This window comes from Pan paniscus, chromosome 3, assembly GCF_029289425.2.
Source record: "Pan paniscus chromosome 3, NHGRI_mPanPan1-v2.0_pri, whole genome shotgun sequence".
Taxonomy (NCBI): Eukaryota; Metazoa; Chordata; class Mammalia; order Primates; family Hominidae; genus Pan; species Pan paniscus.
The window spans coordinates 161,916,760-161,929,450 of record NC_073252.2 but is presented as its reverse complement, the minus strand read 5'-3'; the positions used below and the strand labels follow the sequence as shown (position 1 = coordinate 161,929,450).

At 31.3% G+C, this 12,691-nt stretch overlaps 1 protein-coding gene across 4 annotated transcripts in view; it reads left to right on the top strand.

Moving 5' to 3' along the window:
* MARCHF1 (membrane associated ring-CH-type finger 1) overlaps positions 1 to 12,691 on the top strand; it is an 852,478-nt gene that overhangs the window by 263,466 nt on the left and 576,321 nt on the right. For all 4 annotated transcript variants that reach the window (XM_055111978.2, XM_055111976.2, XM_024928548.4 and 1 more), the window contains one exon: positions 6,208 to 6,282. The gene's annotated coding sequence lies outside the window, so the exon portion shown is untranslated. The remainder of the gene's footprint in view (positions 1 to 6,207; positions 6,283 to 12,691) is intronic.

Sequence of the window (12,691 nt, the reverse complement as noted above, 5' to 3'; positions counted from 1 at the left end):
GTGTTCTACATTGAATTTTCTACATTCAAGGTTTTAAAGGTTGATACATTTGATAGTCTTTTTACAGACAGCTGTTTCTCATAATTTCAGTGTTGAGAAGGTACATTTTATTTGGCAAATGATATTGAAGACATTTGAGTACATTCTGAGAAACACTTTTGAAGTATTTGGCAAATTACTACTGTAGATATTTTACAGAACTTCAATAAGTGTCATGCTAGATTTTAAAGAATCACTTAATGTTTTTAGTTCCTGATTGGCCGATTTCTCATTAACACATATTTTTATTAGCTTTAGTAAATATCAATTGGGTGTGTTACATAGCTACCTTTATCGTCACCAAATTGAATGCATCATCCTGAAACTTGCTATTCATACTTTGTCCATGGACAGAAGTTTCAGCATCACCTAGGAACTTACTAGAAATGCAGAATTTACAGCCCAATTCAGATCTAATGAAGCCAAATCCACCTTTTAAAATGTTCCTAGGTAACTTGTATTCTGTTAAAAAGGGATAAGCCTTGGCCTAAAATAAGAAGAAAGTTATCTTTTGTTATTACAAAAATTTATATTCAAGCAGAAATTATTCTATTGTTTATTTATTTATTTATTTGAGACTGCATATCACTCTATCACCCAGGCTGGAATGCAGTGGTGCGATCTCGGCTCACCGCAACCTCTGCCATCCAGCTTCAAGCGATTCTCCTGTCTCAGCCTCTCAAGTAGCTGGGATTACAGGCATGCCAACCACGTCTGGCTAATTTTTGTATTTTTAGTAGAGACGAAGTTTCACCATGTTGGCCAGGCTGCTTTCAAACTCCTGACCTCAAATGATCTACCCGCCTTGGCCTCCCAAAGTGCTGGCATTACAGGCGTGAATCAGCACGCCCAGCCTATTCTATTATTTAAAAGAGACATTGATTTGGCATATTTATATGGATTTTAACTTTGTATAAAAGATGGGCTAACAATAGAATTCATAGTCAATTATGTCTTCTTAGTTTTGGAATTTTCTACTTGGGATAAGTTAGCATCAATGTCAAGAGATCTAGCCATTCTTTTATTTTTCCTAATTTAAATGGTATGCATACACACACGCACATTTGTTTCTTGTGTATTTTTTTCTCTACAACAGTGTTGTCTGATAGCACTTTCTGGAAATGCTTTCTATGTATGGTGTTCAGGATGATAGTTACTAGCAACATGTGACTGAGTAATTGTAATTATTAAGAAGCTGAGAATTTAAAATTTGATTTAATTTTAACTACTTAAATTTAAATTTACACGTGGCTAGTGGCTACTGTATTAGACAACAAAACTCTTGTAACACAAACTAGAGACTGTGGCCTGCTTTTATATGGCCCTTGAGCTAACAATGCTTTTTCTGTTTTTAAAGGATTGTAAACACACACACAAGCACACACTTGTGCACATAAATACATGCAAATGAAGAAGAATATTCAGTGCAATGGAGTGGCCTGCAAATCCTAAGACAGTTAGTTATTTGCCCTTAATGAAAAAGTTTGCAGACTCCTGCCCTAAAATGTTAATTTTATTTAGTACAGCCTGCATAGTTAGTTAGGAAATAAATTTAAAAGCAGATATTTTGGAAAGTATGCTATTTTCTAGCATTCTAGAATTTATATATTTATTATGATGATATGTTACTATTAAGAAATCTGTAAATGTTTTGCATGACAGTTTTGAGATTTTAGTGATATGAAGGCCTTAATTTAACTTTCCCATTAACTATTGATAATGCTTTATTTCATGTTTATGGTTGATAAATTATCAATATCATCTAAAGTTTGATGAAGTAAAGATAAGTTATTTAGATTTTAAACCTTACAAAAAAAGATCAGTGATAGCCAAAGAAAGTTTTTCTCTATTCTAAAGTATTCATAATTAGAGATAGGAGAGCAAATTTTAAAATTTGGAATTCCTTAGAATTGTCTTTTATGTACCTTCTACTGAAATTTGTTGCTTTCTCTGTGTATCTGTGGGAACTATGACATCTTCCAAATCTTTGAATTATTTTCTTTCTAGATTTTGAATTTTAAGAATCCATTAAAATTGTATCTTTTTGTTTCATCTCCTGGAAAATTTTCTCAGAAATATTTATTTTAAGGTATTGAAAAATTTGAATTATCAGATTCATAATATTTATAATTTGTTATACCAAACTTACACCATAAGCTGTATCCAAAATAATTTGAATAACATTTAGCATTTCTTTTATTCAAAATGACTTGACTCATTTCTGCAATGTCTCTTCAGTTTTGTATATAGTTTCTTAAATGATGTGTCACATTACTTGATGCCAATGTTTGTAGTCTGAATAAATATTCTTTCACAATATTATCAAGTTTTACTATGGTCTCTGCCAAATGCAGAAAATTTCCATTATCGCTCTCATAAACTTTCTTGGATGATCTTCTGAACACATTTGCCTTGCCAAAATCAAAATTATGTATATTATATGTTCAACAACAACATGCCATATCTTCATTTAGTCTCTATTCTTCAACAAAAGTAGTTACTGATTTTTCCAAATTAGACTTTAATTATAAATATCTAACACTGTGATTGCTGTCCAGTTTATTTTATTCACGTTTCCTCATTGCTCATGACTGATTATTGCCCATTCTTAAGTAATGGTTTATGTTTTTTATCCCTGAAGAAATTGAAAACAAATATAAGACCCTTTGTATGCCGAGAACATATGAGTTTTTTCATCTGAAAAATATCAGAATAAAATAACCACCCTCAAACTTCCTACTGCTCTGTCTTTTGTAAATTTAAACTTTCTTATATAAGATGCAAAATTTTCAGCAAGAGTGGCTCATTGCTGAATATTTAAAAATACGTCCACCTTCTGAGATTGTAAGGGGACACATTTCATTTGATGATTCTTCAGAACTTGTTTTTGTCTGCTAGATTTTCTTGAAGGTCAGTAGTCATTGACATGGAAGTGGGAGATAATTTCATGTGCCATTCCATCAGTGACGATTTGTACTATATTCTGCTAAAATTAATAGCTCTGAAGTGTTTTCCTCTGCCTTTTTTTTTTTTTTGGTAATTCACTCTGAATTCTCCAAAATTTTTGCAATGTTCCAAACATTGTATTGTGTGTGTGTAGTTTCCCTTTTTTTTCTTGTCTCAATACTATTTATCATAATAAAATAAGCTGTTTCAATAGTTATCTTCTGATTATTTCATTGTAAATCTTATTGCATTTATTGTACTTAGGAAAAATAGCAAAATATAACATAATATAATATAATACTTATAAACTGGGATAAAGCAAATTTTAACACAGCATTTAATTTTATACTGATTAAATTTCTGCACTAAATATTAACAATTCCTGTCATTTAAAGAATGGGTCATTATATAAAAATCGTTAAGCCTTCATTAATACTTATTTTTGAATTATTAATGGGTAAATGCTAATTGCGTTTATGTAATTCATATCATACTGGAAGCATCTTTTACTTAAACAGGGAACTCAGAAAAACCTTAATGTTACAATAAACAATAAGAAAATAATGTGAATGGCAATAAAAATATATTAAATATAACCAGTGCATTAAGTTCAATGAGATATGTTTTTATTTTTATGAATATACATATATGTATACATACATATAACAATAGTTGATTGGTTAATCATTTCATTTATTGATATATGGATAGATAAATCGACTGATAGGTAGATAAACATATGTTTTGAAGCTCAGCTACTTGTTCAGAAGCACAGGTTATATATGTTATTAAATCGACACTGATTTTCGATTCACAAATCTTTAGTTTACCAACTTGTCCCTCCTTTATAAGCCCCAGTGGAATGATGTTTATTGACCCTATTATAATGGAATCCTTTATCCCCTCTACTGGAAGTTTGCTTTAATAAATATGCAAGTCTCCTATTTTGGGGTTAAACAGTTATCGTTTTTATATAAAAATTAAAATGATGTTTAAAATGAGTGGGTCACCCTGAGAAGTGTTGTGCTCAATTTGAATAACCAAAGCAGTCCAGTATTTCACTTTTTACTTACATCCTTGTTCTTTCCAAAATAATATGCAATGAGTCAAGGGAGATTGTGTTGAAAGATAAATCTCATGTCTAATGGTTATGCACCATCTGTTGCTTAAATTTTGACATACCCCCTACCCCTCCCTGAATAATTTATTTATCAGATAGACGTACCTATACAACTATTTATTAGATTTTTCTCACGATTCACCTAAGTCATTCATACAAAGAGATTTTTGGCACCCACCTCACCAAATGCCCAAATATGTAAGAACGCCAGTGCTGACCACAGTTTAGAGCTCCCTCCTTTCCGCAGATACATAAATATGCATCTTTCTTTCCTCTTTTTCTTTATCTCTCCCTCCCTCTCTCTTTTCCTTTCTTTCTCCCTTTCCGTATTGTCTTTCATGCCATATTACACAAAAGGATGTAAATGTTAGAAAGGTACGTATATAGACAGAAAGCATCAGGTTATTAAGCTTTCAAAAGGCCATGTGGGGAACCTAAAATCATGAAGCAGTAGAATAAATAATCCTAATCTCTTTCATCCAACCAATGACAACATATGTTTGGAGTTTCTTGTTCCTGTTTGTTTTCATTATGCTAATGCACCCAATGATATTTCATAATACCTTGTATTTGGAACTTGGATTTTAGTATACCAATTTCATTAAACTACATAATATGTAAAAATAAAGTCCATTGAAATAGAGAATGTTCCAAGTTATTCAACTTAAATAAGCAAAACTGCAGGTAGCCACAGTTAAAGCTGGAAGACAGTGGCCTCACTATCCTGAGCCAAGGAAAGATATCATTCTTTAATTTGTCAAATTTATTTGCAATTGTTTAATGGGTATTTGATTGGTAATATCTTATTTTCAGAATTTGAAAATACATAATTTATTTAAAAATTGTAATACATAATTTATTAAAAAACAGTGAAAGTGGAAATAATTACAATGACCTATTTTAAAAATTGTGTTGATAAACATTTAAAAATTAATGGAAATTTTCATGGTTCTATGCAATGTATTCTTTTCTTGTAGAAATATTTTGTTGTTGTTTTTGTTGTTTCTCTAACTGATCTGATTTTTCATTTGTTGTATATAGTGTGAATTTAGTTTTCTCACCTTATGTGGTTACAATGTGTTCCCAGTGTCAGCGGTTGACTTTTATATATCAACTTATTAATTCTATAAGCAAACTCATTTTATATAACTATTATACAATTTCTGCTTTAGCTCTATGTACATTGACTTCATAAACAGATACAACTCTGATATGAAAATGTCATGTTTTCTCTGCAACTACAGTGCTACTGTATACATTCTTTGAAAAAATGATCAATAATATCCCCTATTACTTTAGTTTGTTAAGATACTTTCTTGTGATCATTCTACATGCAGAAAAAGAATATGGAGAGATTTTAAGATATGGATGCCAGCTCATTATACACACAATTGTATCCTTAGCCCTTTCAACTAAACAAAGGCAATTTAGTATTGTAGCCATGTATGTCTTCTATTGAGTGGATCCTAAAACAAGAGATAAAATAGTTGGCGTTGTTTTATACAAAGGGATAATAGAGGTAATGAAGTACATGGCTTGTGGATATTTCCTCCTGATGTGCTGCTTAGATTACATAAGGATCCAAAAGTGAAGCTGTTGCTAATCCTTCAATCACCGCATCCTTTTACTCATCCTCATTATGTTCAAAACTTTGAGGCAAATTCAGACTGTATTTTTATCAAACAACTAGATCAAATTGAAACCAGATATTCTAGTTTGACTTTTAAAAATTTGCCTCTGTCTTTGGAGAGGTTCCTGAGTGTCTTACATTGTTTGGCAGCACATAAATGGCTCAAATAACCCTTCTTATCTTATGCCAGAAGAGATTATTTTGAAATTCTCTATTAGAAAATAAAACTTCAGTTTATTTCTTATTATGAAATATGTAGATATTTTGCAACCATACAGAAATTTATATAAATTATTTCACATGATCTGAATATTGGCAGAAATTAAATTAAGAACAGTATTATATTTTAAAGACTACTTACATAGGCCCAAAATTTCTACAACATTTGTGTGGTCTTTCCATTATACAAACCGTAGTTTCCTTATGGTCATTTTTAAGCTTGGCCTTAACATTAATTTAATTTTTGTTTCAGGAAATGTACCCCAAAAGAACTCTGAGAGAATATACTCAACTGTCCTGCTGTGATTAAACAAGACTGCTGTATTTTGTAAGTTCATCTATTTTTATCTTTATTCTTTAAATAAAGAAGACTTTCCACAGCAGAAAATCCCTTTTCTCATTTGGAATTAGAGTTTAATTTTGTTTTAATGGAAGGCTTAATTGATTTTATTTTTTTCAAACTTTGTTTTACCTTAATTTTATTCAGTCTCAATGAATAATGAAAAGGCATTTCTTTCTTAGATTAACTCTGTTTCCTTGTATCTATTGGGCAATATTTTAATGACTTGTGATAAGAATCTTATTATTTGGTAAAAGGGCAGTGCTATCAGTAATGCTGGCTTGACCTTGGCAAATATATTGGTAATTATAGTACCTCTGTTTCAGTGAACAAATACATTTGATTTTACCTGTGGAAACTGGCTTTATGAAGGTAGCTAAATACTGACCATCTTTAGGATACAGAGTAATTTTATCTTGTTACTAATACTCGGATTATACATTCAAGGATTATCATATTCATCATGATGAGATATGCACTATATGAGTTTGATATATTAGGATATCACATTTATTTTGCTCTATATGATTTAGATGGATTAGAATATAACACTTATTTATTTCACATGACCCAGAGCAACCAAAGGCTATTGTGTAGAAAATCAAGAATGACATTAAATTGAATGTTTCCTGAACCTTCAAATTTATGATCCTTCTCAGTATCTCAAAGTTGAAATTTTGCTATGTCAGTTTCTGAAACGCAATATAAAGCAAATAGATGTTCCCCTCCTTTACAAACTGCTTTCTGATATTGAGATAAAATAGTCCCTTTGCCCATAAGTAGTTTCCTATGACAGACACAGTAGGTTAAGAGAATGTAATACAAGTCATTTATTTTGACACTTGCACACTTGCAGCTTTTTTTTTTTTTTTTTGGCTTTTCATTGAAGCAGACTTTTTTTCACAAGAGAAAAAAATATGATTGTATCGCCTTATAGTAAATGAATGGAGGATCGACTAGATGAAAAAAAGGATCTAAATTTCTGAATTTAGTGGCATAATAGTCGTTACAAGTGCCCTTCATCAGAGTATTTTTATTACCCCAGTATTTTGAACAACTTAAGTGCTGAGTATGGTAACATAAAGAACACACTTAAGAGTTAGAATAGATTTTAGAAATTTTTCCAGTAATTCTAAGGGCATAAATTAGTTCAAAAAAATCTTGAAATTGGCGAAGAATCGCATAAAAAGGGGAAACTTTGGAAAGACAAATTTTAACATATATTGTGAGGCAGAAATAAAGATTATATAAGAGATTTACAAAAAATAATTATGTTAAACTTAAAGGGTGCCCCAGTGGTTTCATTTTGTTTCAAATTCTATCCATTTACATTATTATTTTTCCCCAAGGAAATAATCGAGTTTTTCCCCTAAAAAAACCTCATTTAGTAAGAATCAATTCTCAATTTGTTAAATAAGTAATCATTTAGCTACCTGTGTGTGTGTGTGTGTATACATATATATATATATATATATATCCAATTCCAATGGGTTTTTTAAAATTTTCAAATAACAACAACATTAAAACTTAAAAATTTTACATTAATAGGAAACTTCTGTTGAATGTTTCCATATATCAGCTCCTAAGTGTGAACAATGGCAAAGAGATTTGGTGTTGCATATGACCTGTGCAGTTCTATCAGTGGTGAATTTACATTTTCTTTTTTTTTCTTTTTTTTTTTTTTTTACTTTTATTTTAGGTTCAGGGGTATGTGCGAAGGTTTGTCACATAGGTAAACTCTTGTCCTGGGGGTTTGTTGTACAGATCATTAGGATTTCACAACAAGTCTGTTTCCTCTTTGCTGCATTCACTCTCTACAGGTCTGAGAAACCCAAGTTGGGTATCATGTAGGAGTTATTAGAGCTTAGATTAGTAAAATCCAGGAATGATTTTTAAAAGTCAAGAAGAAATGTTATCTTGCTTTGGTCACGCGCTTCTTGATTACTCTGAATGCTTGTGGTTGAGTCAGCTAATGAAGAATCTGGAATATGTGGGAAAGGTGCAAGGAGAAATAAAAATTATGATGAAGAATTCTCAGTAATCATGTCTCTGATAAAAAATTAAGGAAATAGAATACTTGCATTTGAAAAAGAAGACATAGTGAGATAATTATTCTTCTTCATGTACTGTATATGAAGAGATCTTATAGAAAAGGTGGCCAATTCTTTGTTTTGTAATGATTTTTTAAAAAGTATAATAAACCTGGACTGTTATTAGTGTAGATTTTCAAGCTGTGAGAGTTTTTAAGCACAGAAATAACTGAAGATAGCACTTTGAAAATCCCTTCTTTTGAGAGACCTTTAAAGTAAAACAGATCTTATCTTGGACTGTCTGGGGGACGAAAGTGCTCATTAATCCAACATGAAATCTTTTAAACCTAGAATTATATGATCATAAATTAGTTACTATTTTACATTCTGTAAATAGGTCATTAGCTTTATCACTTCAATCAACAGTGGCTTTGCTTTTCTGGAACCATACAGAGGAGAGAGTAACTGGTTTCACAAAGCATCTCACGCTCAACTATGGTCCCAGTCGAATAATTGTCCAGTTTTCGATGGAGAATTAGTACAGTTCTCTCTAAAGGTTTAAGAGATGATTAAAATAGACCCCTTGCTTTTGGAATGGGAATTGCCCTGGGAGCTGAACTAATTTCCTCTGGTTATAATAGATTTAAACAAATGTTTTAATAAGCACTTTTAAAAATCACAGCTATCTTATGCTGCCCACTATTGCCATTCTCTTAAGAGAGGATTATGCTTCACAAGGTAATACCTATAAAAAGAGACTATTTTTCTTGTATTTTAAATTAGCAATTTTAGCTTAGAAATAACTCTACTTTCTGGTTATAATGCTAGTTATTTTTATAGACTTTCTTTTTCCAGAAACTTTGTAGAGATAAAATTAACATTATATTTTTCCAAGTTTTTTTTTAATTTAAGAAATTCAATCAAATGAATATTTCTGCCAAAAACTGTGAGGAATAGAAGTGCCAAATATGACCACTGCTTCTAAATTGCTGTAATCTCATTGTGGAGAAAATTCATTTATATAAAAATTAAATGTGGGATTCCAGTTAGTTATAAGTGCAGACTATGTTATAAGTCTTTGCTCTTTCACAACACCTTAAACTGATCCTTTGCATGTCATGTGTGTATTCAAAGGGATGTAGAAAAAAACAATGAATGAATGAATGAATTCTGCAGTCATTCAGAGAATAATGTAATTAAATTTTGAACACAAAATACAGGTAAAACTTAGTCAAAAATCGTTATTACAGATAGAATAAAATAAAAACAGCAGGCTTGACTTAGGAACTTACTTAGTATATAATGTTACATATATGCTTTAAAGGTATTGAAATCCTCATCAGAGAGAATTTTATTAATAGTGGGGAGCAACGCTAAGGAGATAAGGTCGCTTTAAGCCACGAAAGGTCTTGATTCCATGTTAGGCAGCCTATACTTTGTTCAGGGATAGTCACAAGAGACAGTTCAATGAAATGCTATTCTATCACTTTCTGATACATTGATATAAGAAAAAAAGGTAAGACAAATCAAAGATTATGTCAAATTTCAGACTCTGAATAACTGGAAAGACATGTAGTGAACTGATGAATGGAAATATAAAACTTAAAGAGGATGGAGGAGGTGGAGGGGGTAGTTTAAGTGAATGATTCATGGAGTGAGATTTTCCAATTTTTGAAATATCCTGAACTTATTTTCCAAGGCTTCCCTTTTTCCAACTTTTTAATCTCAAACCTATTCTCTTTTTTTGTATTATCGACATTTTGATAGTAAAATAAATAGTTCATTTGTATTCTTTTTCATTTTATACTGTTACTGCACTTCTAGATTATCTAAAAGTGAATTTTTAAGTGAGTAAACACTTACTTAAATGTTGAGAGAAATAGAAATTAATATCTCAGGCCAGGCATGGTGGCTCATGCCTATAATCCCAGAACTTTGAGGGGCAGAAGTGGGTGGATTACTTGAGCCCAGCAGTTCCATACCAGAATGGGCAACATGGTGAAACCCTGTTTCTACTAAAAATACAAAAATAAGCAGAGCGTGGTGGTACTTGCCTGTAGTTTCAGCTGCTTGGGATGCTGAGTGGGGAGAGGACTGCTTGAGCCCAAGAGGCAGAGTTTGCAGTGAGACAGGATTACACCACTGCACTCTAATCTGAACAACAGAGTGAGATTCTGTCTTAAAAGTGAATAAGAAAAGAAATTAATATCCCGTAACCTATTTTAGATCTATTTTACCACTATGTCTTTTCAATATGTCATTATATGTGTTTAATGTTGTTAAATATTATCCAATTTAAAAATTGTGACTGATAAGAAAAATGTGTACTGTGAGTCAAAAACCACTGATATATGACAAATGGCACTAACTAGGGAAGTACAAAATTAGATAAATTTTTTATCAAAATAAAACGTGTTGGAGAGAATTATAGCATTTTAGCACATAGCTTTGTATTTGTTATACTCTCCTTGTCTAAAAGAAAGGATAGCAGTTCATCAAGAGAAATATTTTTCTCCTTTAGGTTTTATGAAGATGCTGATGCATTTAAACAACATAATAGCCTGTATCCTCAATACGACTTTGTAAACTATAGCAAAGATCTTCTGCATATGGTTGTTTCTTGTATCAGCCTTTGATAGACACCTTGGACAAAATTTAAATGCAATTACTCCGGGAACCAAAGTATTATGACAGCATTCTGATTATCTGGAAACACAGGGAAAAAGTCTGAAGAGTCTTAAGGAGTGAATGGTTGGCAGCTTATTCCTTAGACAATTATCTTGACTATCAACTATCTCCAGCAGGCTTAAAATAGGAGTTTTAGGGCAGACAACTCATAAATGAGGTTTTAATGAGAATGTGAAAGGCAGGCATTTTTCATTCATGACTGAAAAAGCACCTCTATGCTGTAGATACCAACCATGTTGAAAACAAAGACATTTCATTGTGAAAGTTGAATGACTTTATTCATTTAGGCAACACATATTCTTATTTAGCCTGTATTGCTGGCAATTCTACTTATCACCGGAAGTTGGAAGTACCTGTGTGCAGGATTAAATTTGTTTTTGTCAGGAAGGAACTCTAAATGTTTAAATGAATGCTAAAAGGCTATCTAAAAGTTGGATATGTCTATGAGAAGATTTGGACAGGTCTTGGAGATATACTACATACCGTCAAAAGCAAAACCTTGAGTTGACTCTCTTAATGAGTTTAGATTGATCCTCTATTGTAATTAATCTGCCAGGTGAATGTGGTTTCTAAATAGATTTATGCAAAATGTGCACGTTTCTCTTGCTATTGTTTTAACCTATGTTCTATACTAGGTAGTTATGAAAGTTTCATTATTTGGAATAAAGCTCTTAACACCTCTGAAGAGGAAATGCTTGCTATATAACATAAGTTTGAATGAATAAGTGTAAAAATTAGAAGTCTTTAAAAGGAAAATTCAGTTTCTTTTCAGTTAGATTCATTTATGGAATACGGATCAATACAGAGACTATCAGTTACCAAAATGATGAAATTTTATTTATTTATTCCTTCTCATGAACTGTGGCTGTTTTCTTTGCTGATTACAAGAGATACACTTATTTCTTCTTCCTTGTTCATAATTATTATCACTTGCATCTTTTCACATCCATAATAGAAAATATAACAAAATTAAAAAGTATTAGATTCACAATTTTCACAGCTTTTAAAGGCATTTATACATATATTTTTGATATTATGACCTCAGAGAACAATATTAACAAAATTTTCTTTTGAATAATATATTTTAAAAGGTTTTTTTAAGCATGACGAACTCTCATTTGTTTTTCCCGCATAATTAACAACTCTGACTTTCTATTTCATTTGTTTTAACATTCGCATTAATGAATTCACCTTTTGTCCTGCTTTGCATTTGATATTGAAAGGAAGTTTTATGCTTCATTGCTTTCTAATATGCCTTAGGTAATCAGTCCTGTTAGAGTAGCTTATATAATACTTATCTGAGACAACAAGGGAGAATTTTCTAGGAAATAGAGCTTATCTCAAACTGATTTTTATTTCAATGAGGTCTTTATAAATATAATGGAAGATGTTTTGACAAAGAAATTTGTACAATTATAGAAAATGAAAAAGTATATAGACAGACATAGTATTTTTCCACATAGCCTTAAATCTCTTTAACATTGAAAGTGCTAACATTCTAACCTGCTCTTATTAAATAAATGAAAAGAGCTCTCACAACTTTACATGGTAGCACGATTGTACATAAATATCAATCTGCTGAAATATTCTGACTTTTCCTGATTGTATCCTATTTTTGACATTCTCTGGGTCTCCTGTGGATTAAGCACCCCATACAAGTCAGACTGTTTATGCAGCTG